We start from the raw sequence: 13,170 nt of genomic DNA, 5'->3' as shown, positions 1-13,170 counted from the left end.
CTCCAAAGCTCTTTTAAATTCCGATTCTAATTCTGGATCCCCTATCTCTTCTAAACCGACTCCTGTTTCTTCTTCTATCACATCAGACAAGTCTTCACCCTCATAGGGGCTTTCAGTGTATTCTTTCCACCTATCTGCTCTCTCCTCTGCATGTAACAGGGGAATTCCCGTTGCACTCGTAATGTTACCACCGTTGCTTTTAATGTCACCAAAGGTTGTTTTAACTTTCCTGTATGCTGAGTCTGTCCTTCCGACAATCATATCTTTTTCAATGTCTTCTCATTTTTCCTGCAGCCATTTCGTCTTAGCTTCCCTGCACTTCCTATTTATTTCATTCCTCAGCGACTTGTATTTCTGTATTCCTGATTTTCCCGGAACATGTTTGTACTTCCTCCTTTCATCAATCAACTGAAGTATTTCTTCTGTTACCCATGGTTCCTTCGCAGCTACCTTCTTTGTACCTATGTTTTCCTTCCCAACCTCTGTGATGGCCCTTTTTAGAGATGTCCATTCCTCTTCAACTGTACTGCCTACCGCGCTATTCCTTATTGCTGCATCTATAGCGTTAGAGAACTTCAAATGTATCTCGTCATTCCTTAGTACTTCCGTATCCCACTTCTTTGCGTATTGATTCTTCCTGACTAATGTCTTGAACTTCATCACTACTATATTGTGACCTGAGTCTATATCTGCTCCTGGATACGCCTTACAATCCAGTATCTGATTTGGGAATCTCTGTCTGACCATGATGTAATCTAATTGAAATCTTCCCGTATCTCCCGGCCTTTTCCAAGTGTACCTCCTCCTCTTGTGATTCTTGAACAGGGTATTCGCTATTACTAGCTGAAACTTGTTACAGAACTCAATTAGTCTTTCTCCTCTTTCATTCCTTGTCCCAAGCCCATATTCTCCTGTAACCTTTTCTTCTACTCCTTTCCCTACTACTGCATTCCAGTCGCCCATGGCTATTAGATTTTCGTCCCCCTTTACATACTGCATTACCCTTTCAATAACCTCATACACTTTCTCTATCTGTTCATCTTCAGCTTGCGACGTCGTCATTTTTACCTGAACTATCGTTGTCGATGTTGGTCTGCTGTCGATTCTGATTAGAACAACCCGGTCACTGAACTGTTCACAGTAACACACCCTCTGCCCTACCTTCCTATTCATAACGAATACTACACCTGTTATACCATTTTCTGCTGCTGTTGATATTACCCGATACTCATCTGACCAGAAATCCTTGTCTTCCTTCCACTTCACTTCACTGACCCCTACTATATCTAGATTGAGCCTTTGCATTTCCCTTTTCAGATTTTCTAGTTTCCCTACCACGTTCAAGCTTCTGACATTCCACGCCCCGACTCGTAGAACGTTATCCTTTCGTTGATTATTGAATCTTTTTCTCATGGTAACCTTCCCCTTGTCAGTCCCCTCCCGGAGATCCTAATGGGGGGCTATTCCGGAATCTTTTGCCAATGGAGAGATCATCATGACACTTCTTCAATTACAGGCCACATGTCCTGTGGATACACGTTAAATGTCTTTAATGCAGTGGTTTACATTGCCTTCTGCATTCTCATGTCGTTGATCATTGCTGATTCTTCCGCCTTTAGGGGCAATTTCCCACCCCTAGGACAAGAGAGTGCCGTGAACCTCTATTCGCTCCTCCGCCCTCTTTGACAAGGCCGTTGGCAGAATGAGGCTGACTTCTTATGCCGGAAGTCTTCGGCCACCAATGCTGATTATTTATCAAAATTTAGGCAGTAGCGGGGATCGAACCCGGGACCGAAGACGTTTTGATTATGAATCAAAGACGCTACCCCTGCCCGATTAAGAGACCTGACATTCCACGCACCTATCCGCAGAACGGCAGTTTCGTTTCTTGATGACGACGTCCTCCTGAGTAGTCTCCTCCCGGAGATCCGAATCGTACTTTACCCAAAACAATGATATCATCATTAAATCATGCAGTAGAGTTTAATGACCTCGGGAAAAATTACGGCTGTAGTTTCCCCTTTTTTAGTCGTTCGCAGTACTACCAGAGCAAGGCCGTTTTGGTTGATGTTACAAGGCCAGATCAGTCAATCATCCAAACTGTTGTCCTTGTAACTACTGAAAAGGCTGCTGCCGCTCTTCAGGAATCGTACGTTTGTCTGGCCTCTTAACAGTTACCCCGCCATTGTGGTTGCACCTACTGTATGGCTCTCTGTATGGCTGAGGCGCGCAAGCTTCCACAACAACGGCTTGGTCCATGGTTCGTGAACACATTGACAATATTCTACGCGCCGTTTTGTTGTCCTTTATGGCAAGTCATTGGGGAATTTTATTTCAGCAAAACAGTGCCCACCCGCACACGACGAGAGTGTCCACTGCTTGTGCTCGTCCTTGCCTCACGCTATCTCAGTCAGCAAGATGGTCGCATCTCTCCTCATTTGAGAACATTTGCAGCATTATGGGCAGGGACCTCCAACCAGCCTGGGATTTTGACGAACTAACGCGCCAACTGGACAGAATTTTACACACCGTACATCGAACAACTCTATCAATCAATGCCAAGCCGAATTAGTGCTTTCGTAAGGGCCACAGGGGGACAGCACGTTATTGATTCGCTGAATTGGTGTAGCTATTTCTCTTGAATAAATCATCCAGTTGTTCTCAAACTGTAACGATTTATTTGTCTGTAGATGTAAATCACATCTACCGATATCCGTCCCATTCGGATAATTGCTTCGTGGTGTACTGTTTTTATTATCTTGGAGTGTACTTAGTGAAAATTAGCTCTTTGTTATTATAGAGAGCACATATAATTAGCTAATTAAGTGGCAGCAAAAATGCAGTAAGTTCTTACAAGGGACACATGACATAACTGGCATAAATAGTGACACAATTAATAGAGCTGAAAGCAGCTGAAGTAAGGTTCAACTGCTTGCGCTCTACCTATTATAATTAAAACATGTGAACGTCTGATACTCGTTGCCACCTCTGTCTCTCTTACTTCTTAGGCACTACCCAGAACGGGAACTCGACACAATGAATTGAACATCCTAGAAATACCACTGGCTAAATTTGTTATATACGAGTCATCTAACCATACGGAAAATTTATGACTTAAGGGATCTGAAGACGTAAGTCGCACGCAGGAATGTCTAATCAAGTGAAAAAACGACAATTGGCAGTTCACAGCAATGTTCTAAAAACTTGAATATTTTTAGCATGGTGCAGCTGAGTCAGAAACTGTGAAATATGCAATTGGTGGCTGAAATTTAATATAATTAGTTTTCAAAACTGTTGCAAACAGAAATAAACGACTAAATTCTGGGGGATTCACCTTTAATTGGAACCCTGCCCGCTGCTCTAAGCAAAATGCGTGAAACTTCCACATCGGGGCATCCCGCAAATACAAAATAAGTCAGACATATATTTTATATAGATAATTGCTCAATCATGCGTAAGAAAATGAGTAAGATTAAAGCTGTTCAGAAGAGGATTAAGCTGCTACCTGCTCGAAACTTACATTCTTCAAGTACAATGGAGGGTGCAGGTCAGCACTGAGAATTCACTATATATTCTTAAAAAGCCAAATTCTCTCCAGAACCTCGCAATTCCCAAGCCCCCTTGGAGAGGGGGGGGGGGGAAGGGGGAGGGAATTGAGTGCTGCGGCTTATCTGATGAACGAGTATCTTCCCTCTTCTCCTTAAAAACAGGAGAAAGCAACAGAAACTTACCATTGAAATCCTGCAAGAAGCATCATTGCTTTTCGTGAGATTCATACTCGGCCCAAGAGTCTCTCTCCATTGATCGGAACCGACCGCACCAAGTGTTGTGGCACGGGCGTTACTTTGGACTGCATAGGCCATGTTTTTGGAGGAAAGCAACGAACGTTCCCACGTCATGGAATTACCTGTAGGCATCGTCCTCTTGATGTGTGCACAGAAAGCAAATTTCACCCTCAGGGGAGAGATGTGGTGACTTTTAGGGCCGCATCTGTGGCAAGCGTATTAGCGCCAACAACTGGCCACAGTAATTTCTGAAATCAGCACCATCTACAAGAAAACCAGCTGCTAGCGAATAGGTGCTAGTCCACTGCTATTGAAACACAGTAAAAATCCCTATGACTGCCTTACGGGGCTACTAAGCTCTCTAGACCCGTGCCCTACTGCCGAGAAATCCAATACTTGACACTCTCAGCGAAAAGTACCAAGCTGCGTAATTGTGACAGAGCTCAAACAAAATAGCAGAGTGAAATGAGATACTCAAGGCAAAACCTATGTTGGTTTCATTCACATAAGATGCGAGAGAAAATAATTTGAATGTGAAATCCAAATTATTTTTGTGGGAATGCACGACCGTTTACTGACTGCTAATCCAAGGAAGGCGTGCTACGCCGTACAGAGTAATGAAAAGGGGGACTGAGAAAGTTTTAGATAACAATGAGATTGGCTTTAGAAAAATTAAACACATCAGAGGACCGCCTCTGAGGTTGCGATTGTTAATGCAAACACTACTTGAGAAAAATGAAGACGCTTTCACTTAATTTGTCGAGCTAGAAATGTGTTTAAGAAATGAAAAATTGTGCAACATGTTCGAAATTATAAGAAAAATTATGTATACACTATAGGGGAAAAAGGTGCTATACAGAGTAACAGAATTCGTAGGATAGCAATAAGCACATATACAGATGGTGGTAATATCGCGTAAACAAGGTATAAAAAAGCAGTGCGTTTGCGGAGCTGTTATTTGTAATCAGTTGATTCATGTTAAAAGGTTTCCGACGTGACTGTGGACGTACGACGTTTGTTGGTTTGTTGGTAGGCGCATGATTATCCCATTTCGGAAATCGGTAAGGCATTCAACATGCCGATTGTCAAGAGTGTGCCCGAGTACCAAATTTTGGGCGTTACCTCTCACGACGAACACCGCAGTGGCCGACGCCATGCACTAACGACCGAGAGCAGAGGTGTCTCTGTTGAGTTGTCAGTGCTAACAGACAAGCAACACTGCATGAAATAACTGCAGAAATCAATGTGGCACATACGACGAACGTGTCCTTTAAGGCAGTGCGGCGAAAGTTGCCCCTAATGCGCTATGGAAGCGAGTGCCTTTGACAACAGCACGACATCACCTGCAGTGCCTTTCCCAGTCTCCACCTTACCGCTTGTACCACAGACAACTGAAAAGCCACGGCGTGATCAGGTGAGTGACGATTTCAGTTGGTAGGAACTGATGATTGGGGTCCGAGTGTGCCGCAGACCGACAAAGCCGTGGATTCAAATTGTCGACAAGGCATTGTTCAAGCTGCCGGTGAGTTCATAACGATGTGGGCTGTGTTTACATTGAATGGACTGGGTCCCCTGGTCCAACTGAACCGATCACTGACTTCAAATGTCTATGTCCGGCTTCTTGGAGAGTATTTGCATTCATGGAATTCATGATCCCAAACAGTGACGTCACCGAGCTGCAATTGTTCGGCATTGGTTTGTGGAACATTCTGGACAACTGGAGCGAATGACTGGCCACCCAAATCACCCAACATGAGTCCCATCGAGCATTTATAGGACATACTGTAGAGGTCAGTTCGTGCTCAGAATACTCCATCGGCAACACTTTTCCAATTATGGAAGACAACAGAAGCAATAAGGGGACTTTCTACGATCTGCTGAGTCCATGCCAAGTCGAGTTGCTACACTACGCCAGACAAAAGGTGTCCCATGACTTTTTCTCGCCTCACTGTACAACATGTACAAAACTCAGAGGCAATGAAAAGTTCGGATTAAAAGGGATGCAACAGAGGCATGCAGTGTTTTTTGCCAACATTTCAATGTACATATTTAAGAAGCACCGATGGAAATAAAGGAATTTGGTATCAAAATTCTACAGGTACAACAGACAACAGGACCTGGGAAATCGAATGAACAACCAGTGACTGCAGGAGATGGATTAAGCGTAACCAGAAGGAAAACGAAGGTAATAAGGAGTAGCAAAAGCAGATTATCAATGAACTTAACATAAAAAACTGGAGACCACGAAGTTTACTTTTGTCAAACATAAGCTTTCATTTGATGAAGAAATTTCTGAGAATGTAGATTTGGAGCACAGCATTGTGTGGAAGTGAATCATGGCCTGATGGAAAACAGGGATCGAAGATAATAGGAGCATTCAAGATGTGGTGCAGCAAAAAGATGTTGAAAATTTATGGTTTGATAAGACATTACAAAATTCTCCTCAGAATCGGCGTTCGCCGAGGAGATGGACATGTGGAAATCATTGACCACAGGGTTACACAAGATGATAAGACATATAGTGGGACATGAGAGTACTTGAGGGAGCACAGAGGATAAAAATTGAACTGGAAGACGGATATTTGAGTAAAAACAATAAATGATTGAGGATGACGGCTGTAAGGGCTACCCTGAGATGAAGAGGAATTCGCGCCAAATTCTTTGCAGTCTGCATACATCAGCCTACCGATAGCAAATTAACAAAAATTCCATTACATTGTAACTACAGTAGCAAGGATCACACTCGCTACCGTCCAGTGGTTTACCGTGCTTTCTTTTTTGTGCGCTTCCAGCGTTGGCAACACTGCCTGTCACAAGCTGTTTGGACTCGTGCACCAAAACCTGATTGGCTAACTACAACTTTTATTTTCTCAGTATTGACGACCCTCACACATTGTAGCCGTAAATTTTAAACATTACCACTTAATATTGCGCTATCTGCACTCAAATTAAATCACATGCCAAAATGACGGTTAATTCTCAGCGTTCTCAATCATGTCATGCGTCATGAAACCAACATAGAAGTGAAGTAATCTCCAACAAAATCCGTTACCTGTTTTCATATCCCTATTCCTCTTAGTTGAATTCTATATTAGTTTCGCTGATCACAGAATTCACACAACGGAAAATATACAGGCAGAGCCCTCACAAGTAAATCATCTCCAAAGCGGAAACTCGTTCTCGCGTCGCGCTCAGGCCGATGAGCGCTACATGAGTCCATCGCTCTGCTCCGAAGGGTTGGCCACCTCAGTAGGCTTTAGCCTGCCGACCTGCGCACATTGGGCGATTTCATTGCTGTATCTTATGAGTATATACAATAAAATGAAATATTTGTGGGAAGAGGCACACCAGGAAGCTAAAACCTCATTAAAATCTGTACCTGAGAGGATTGCTGAAACCGGTAACTACAAGGGAAATTTCAAAATTTCCTTATACTATAGCACAGAACTGAAGAAAATAACTTACTTTACAAAATAACTTAACAATGCCTTCAATACATTCTTCCTTATGACAGCCTCCCAACCTTATGACATCTTCTGTATTCAGTATTAGGCACTTCTATTGTTGAGCTGTCCGATTACTCAGGTCATCACCTCACAGGAAACTTCATCAGTTGTAAAAGAACGTTTCCCGCGGATGTGTTCCTTCAATTTTGGAAACAAATGAAAGTTTGGTGGGCTCATATAAGGACTGTACGGTGAGTGGAGTAGTATTTTCCATCCATATTAGTCGAGCGTTTCTGTCACTGGTAGGATATTATGCTGTCTTGCGTTATAGTGCAAAATGACACCAGCTGCAAGCATGTCATGTCTTGTTTGACGAATTTTCGGGTGTAAAACATTTTACAGAAACAGCTTGTTATATTAACTGTTAGAGACGACCTCTGGAGAACTCTGTTTGTATTTGTGATTCCATTCATGTTATAAGTAAAGATCATCACCAGTTCAACCTTTCATTGTTGGCGGCGGAATTTTCTTAGGAGTTGGGAGTCGGAACTTTTCCATTGCTACGGCTCAAACTTCAGTTCTGGCTCAGAATTCGTATCACGGTTTCATCATGTGCAAAAATCCATTTTAGAAACTGTTCTTCTTGTGTTCGATAACTTTAAAGCAATTCTTCTGCGATTTGTTCTGTGACCTGCTTCGTCACTCATACCATGCGGAACCCATGTGGCAGCAGGTTTTCTTGTCGTTAGTTTTTCAGTTATGACTCGGTAAACTGAAGTGACAGACATTCTGGCCTCATCTGCCAGACCACCGTGATACTGTGCTACGATCCACTACACTATTTCCACACACGTCTGTCAAAGCGTTGTAAATTTTCGTTGGGTTCTTTCAGCGTAGGGATTCGATTTTGGTTAGTACATGTAATCCGACCTGACTCGGTTTCAGCTCCAGTTTTGGAACTGAGTTGCTCACGACACACCCACACGAACCAGCAAACGCATATCAACTTCTGTAATCCTAAAGTCTCGCTCACAAGAGACACGAACTTCATGTTGATCACGCCACCGTAAAGGTCGCGCATGCAGAGTATGCAGGACTTTTGTAATGAGCCATGTGCTACAATCACACAATAGAAGGAGTAGAGGAGAGAGAAAGCTACTAGAAGGATTCACTATTACAGAAACGATGCAGAAATAAAATTTATACTGAGTTAGTATTGAGAAAGGGTTTGTCAGGGGACTGACATAATATCCAGTTGACGTATGTTCTTTAATTTGCATTACCAGCATCTTACTAAACGATATGCTTCAATTTTTATCTTTCTTCTTGTAAGAAATTTCCTTCTGGCAGTATGAAGTAGGACTTCTTTTGCTTTGGCTCATCCGTTGTTTGGGCGACTACTTCTTTTGCTGTACTCTAGCGAGAAACTACTGATATTGATAGAGTAAAAATCCGCTTCGTTTGCCAGTAATTTATTTCTTATTACACTACCGGTTTCGAAGCCTAAGCCTTTACCTTCAAATGCCACCAACAGCGAACAAGACGAGCTACAGATTACAAGAATTATGGGGTTGACTTACCAAAATAACGGGTAAAACCTTTAAAAGTGGCGTTACTCATATGATTGAGGCAACATAAAAGTGTGACTGCCGGAACAGTCGGTCATGACGGGTCACACCTACGACAAACAAAAGGCATGGGACCGAAGGGATCTTGACAAACATGAATACCATAATAAATAAGTAACTGCACTCACGCGAAGGACCAGTCCGCCTCTACACCCGACAAGGATGTGAGTAGTGTAATCTTCCAGGAAGCCGGCTGATTGTGGAGGAGGAAGCGACTGATGTAGAGGCCAATGAGGTGGAGAGTCGAAACAGATATCCGTAAAGACGCGGGGGTCAGAGGCTGAATACAAACATAAGAAAAACGTAGTAACAAGTAAATAGAAGGGTCTTGTGGAAATGACAAAGTGTCAGCGCGTCAGGACGAATAACAATATCAAGACAAAGAATAAAAATACGACTAAAACAGGGGGTGCGGATAATGAACAAAAATGTATCTAAAAATTAAGCAGTAAGACGACGACTGGTGAAATGTGACAGGAGAATGATGTGAACCGTGAAGAGTGATAACACTAGTCTGCATTTTAAAACTATTTGTCACGTGATTTGTTGAAAGTAGGTTATTGGATAAATTTTTATGGTGATTCTAGAAATAACTTCCGTTTTTGTGTATCACGTCAGGTTTTTAGACAAAATAAGTAGTTGTATTTTGATGATTTTAATTTCTGAATCCATAAATATATTCGAACACCATTTCACTCATGGTGAGTTTGTAATCAAAAAACATTTAAAAAATAAAGTACATCTAAAAAAGTACTCTGTAGGACTTCCCTAATTTACTTCGTGACTATCTCGTATAAAAACTAGAAGTTAGCACTGTATCATTAATTTTTAAACTTTCTGTTCTTTGACTTCCTTGCGGTCCTTGTATATGATGACTGACTTCTTCAATATCCAACAGCTCCTTAGTATCTCGGTGAAACCGTTCGCCGTGTTCTTCACTATAAGTTCTTCACTATATTGAGTATAGAAAGTGGACTTTCACACTCATGTTACAACACATGTTCTTGAAAGTTTGCAACTTTTTTTCAACAATGGCCTTGTATTTACAATCTTTATTATTCCATTGAAAGCACCCAGTGACTTTCCGGAAGACGATCCTGAGTCTTTTTCTGCCTTCTTCATAGTCTTATCAAAATGATCATCATCAATTTCTTGATTTGAGGACCAAAAAATTCTAGTTTTCAATTTGTCTTGTGTGAGTGAAATGTCTGGGAAAGGTACTTGAAGCAGGATCGACCGTGTGTAGAACCTTCACAGATTGCTTCAACTCCAATTTTATGTGTAGTAGACGAAGCAAGATTTTTTGTTCTACTAACAGTTCGTGCAGAATGTTCATAGTTCCAGGCACAAAATTTCTCCGTCCTATCCCAATTCTCCACAATGTCCTTGACTTTCCCGACCGTCGCATGGAAAGCACACATTTTTGTGAACTCATCTTGTTGTCCTAATGGCCGGCCGTTATGGCCGAGCGGTTCTAGGCGCTTCGGTCTGGAACCGAGCGACCGCTACGGTCGCAGGTTCGAAACCTGCCTCGGGCATGGATGTGTGTGACGTCCTTAGGTTAGTTAGGTTTAAGTAGTTGTAAGTTCTAGGGAACTGATGACCTCAGAAGTTAAGTCCCATAGTGCTCAGAGCTATTTGAACCATTTTTGTGGTCCTAATAGCATTCCAATAACCTTGAAGTTACAGCAGATAAGTCGTGTTAATCATACTGGATACTTGTTAAGAATATCTTCATTTTCTCATACGTCTCTTTGATTTGAACTTAACTAGCCACAGAAAGGAGTCCATACACGTTCCCATTACGCAGTAATATGTCTTTCAGGCTCCTCGTTCCTGAGTCTAGAAAAAGTCTCTACTGAATAGAGTTATGTTATTGCAGTAGGTCCATGATTCGTTCTGTGTGAATAAAGGAATTAAGTTATTTTCCTCTAAGAGTGTATCATGAGTAATGTATTCTTGGATCCAGAAGATTCTTACTTTTTATCTGGGAGCCTAGTAGTTCCGCAGATACCTTAGGCAAATTCAAATCTCGTACGATATCATTAATTTAACTCTGAGAGAACAGTTGTGGAGTAAAGACGCATTCAGGCTCTTCGACATCAGTATAGCCTTCGGTAACTGCATCAGTTTCATTTTCATCATCATCTTTCGCCACATTCTCTAAAACAACTGAAGGAAGAGGAGCAACCAGATGGCTGAATCAGTACGTGCAAACACAATCTGTATCTTATTTTTTGAATTGTACCCCTGAACATCAACTGAACAGAAAAGAGGTGATTTTTAGGCTCCTCTACACGTTCGCAAATGGCATGCATGTTTTCTTTCCTTTTGTCCACAATCTTAACCTTCCAACACTATAAACGGCAAACTGTCTTTGGAGCCCATTGCTTGTCCTGGCCACCATGTTTCATTTTAAAATAAGCATGGATAAGTCTTTTGTCAAAAAGTCCGCTATTTCTACTTAAACATTGTATAATTCCCCAAATATAACAGAAAACATATGGGTTGTTCACAAGACTACGTGTAGACATTGTCGTAACTACAAACATTGGGTGAAATGTTTTATTGGTTCAAATGGCATTGAGCAATATGGGACTTAACATCTGAGGTCATCAGTCCCCTATAATTTAGAACTACGTAAACCTAACCAACCTAAGGACATCACACACATCCATGCCCGATGCAAGATTCGAACCTGCGACCGTAGCAGTCGCGTGGTTCCGAATTAGAGCGCCTAGAACCGCTCGGCCACAACGGCCGGCGAAATATTTTATTAATTCTTCCTTCACTATACAGGATAATCACAATTATTATTATCACTATTATGTAGTATTCTGCCTAGTGGCAGGTCCATGTCTTCGTACGGAGAATTTCTGACTCCACTGTTCCCTGTCTTCAGCTTCTTCCTTCAGTCAGTTGTATCTCCTTCCGTCTTTCATGTCGTCCAGATTTTAATTCTTCTTCCTTGTCCTGCGTTTCCTCTGAGTTTCCCTTCGATGACATCTTGTATGAGTCCCTCGTGTCTAAGTAGATGTCCAATCCAGTTGGCCTTTCTCTGAAGAACGGTACGCAGAATACTTCTCTCCTGCTCTTCGCAGTACATCGTCATTTTTTACGCGATCTCTCCACTTGATCTTATCCATTCTCCTCCAGCACCACATTTCAAAGCTCTCTAAGTATTTTTTCTCCTTCTTTCTCATGGCCCACGTCTGCTCCATACAGTGCAATGCTCCAAATGTAGCACTTTATCAGTTTTTTCCTCAAAGCCAAACTCATCTTGCTGGTCAGCAGAGTCCTCTTCTTGTTGAAAGCAACTTTGGCCATGGCGATTCTTGCTCGGATTTCGTTAGTGCAGTGGGCATCCTTAGTGATAAAACTTTTTCAGTTCCCGATTGTCAACAGTTATCTTCAAGTATTTGTCGCGTTTTGATATGCGCATCACTTTTGATTTTTCTGTGTTGATTTCCATGCCGTATTTTCTTCCCGTTTCCACCAAATTGTTCATCATTTGTTGCAGCAGTCTCTGATTTTTGGCGAGCACTACCAGGTCTTCTGCATACTTGATGGTGTTGATGAGACGTCCTCCTACTTTGAAGTTTGCAAATCCTTTTAGCGCTTCTCTCGCCAGCATTTCTCCATACAGGTTGAAGAGACTTGGTGACTGACAACATCCTTGTCTCACTCCCCTTCCTATTTTTACACTGTTCGTTTCTCTTTAGTTCAGTCGTACCTTTACTTTTTGTCCCAGGTACAAGTTCCTTATAAGTCTGCGATCTCTCCAATTGATTCCTATTTCCTTAAGGATATTCATCAATATATTCTAATTGACTCTGTCGAAGGCCTTCTGCCAGTCTCTAAAACAAGTGCAAACTTCTTCATTAACGGCCAAAACTCACTCTGACAATATCCTCATCAGGCAAATGGCGTCTCTGGCGGCTTTTCCTTTCCTGAAGCCAAACTGGTCTTCTCGCAGCACTTCTTCAATTTTATTTTCCAACCGTCTATTTAGTAATCTTGCAATGATCTTTGCCACATGCAATAACAGACTAATTGTTCTATGATCACTACACTTCTTGGCTTGCTTTATCTTCTCAAGAGTAACCATTGTGGCGTCCAAAATGTCTTCAGGCCACTCTCCAGATTCATAGATTTTGTTTATGAGTTGTATCAGAACTTTCAAACTCTCATTTCCGATTTCTTTAAGCAAATCCACAGGTATGTCGTCATCCTCTGTAGCTTTCCTACTCTTCATTTCCTTTTTCGCCTTCTCTACTTCCCTTGTCAGTATACTGTGCCCTTTTTCATCTA

This window comes from Schistocerca nitens, chromosome 2 (assembly GCF_023898315.1).
Source record: "Schistocerca nitens isolate TAMUIC-IGC-003100 chromosome 2, iqSchNite1.1, whole genome shotgun sequence".
Taxonomy (NCBI): Eukaryota; Metazoa; Arthropoda; class Insecta; order Orthoptera; family Acrididae; genus Schistocerca; species Schistocerca nitens.
This window is presented reverse-complemented; position numbering follows the sequence as displayed.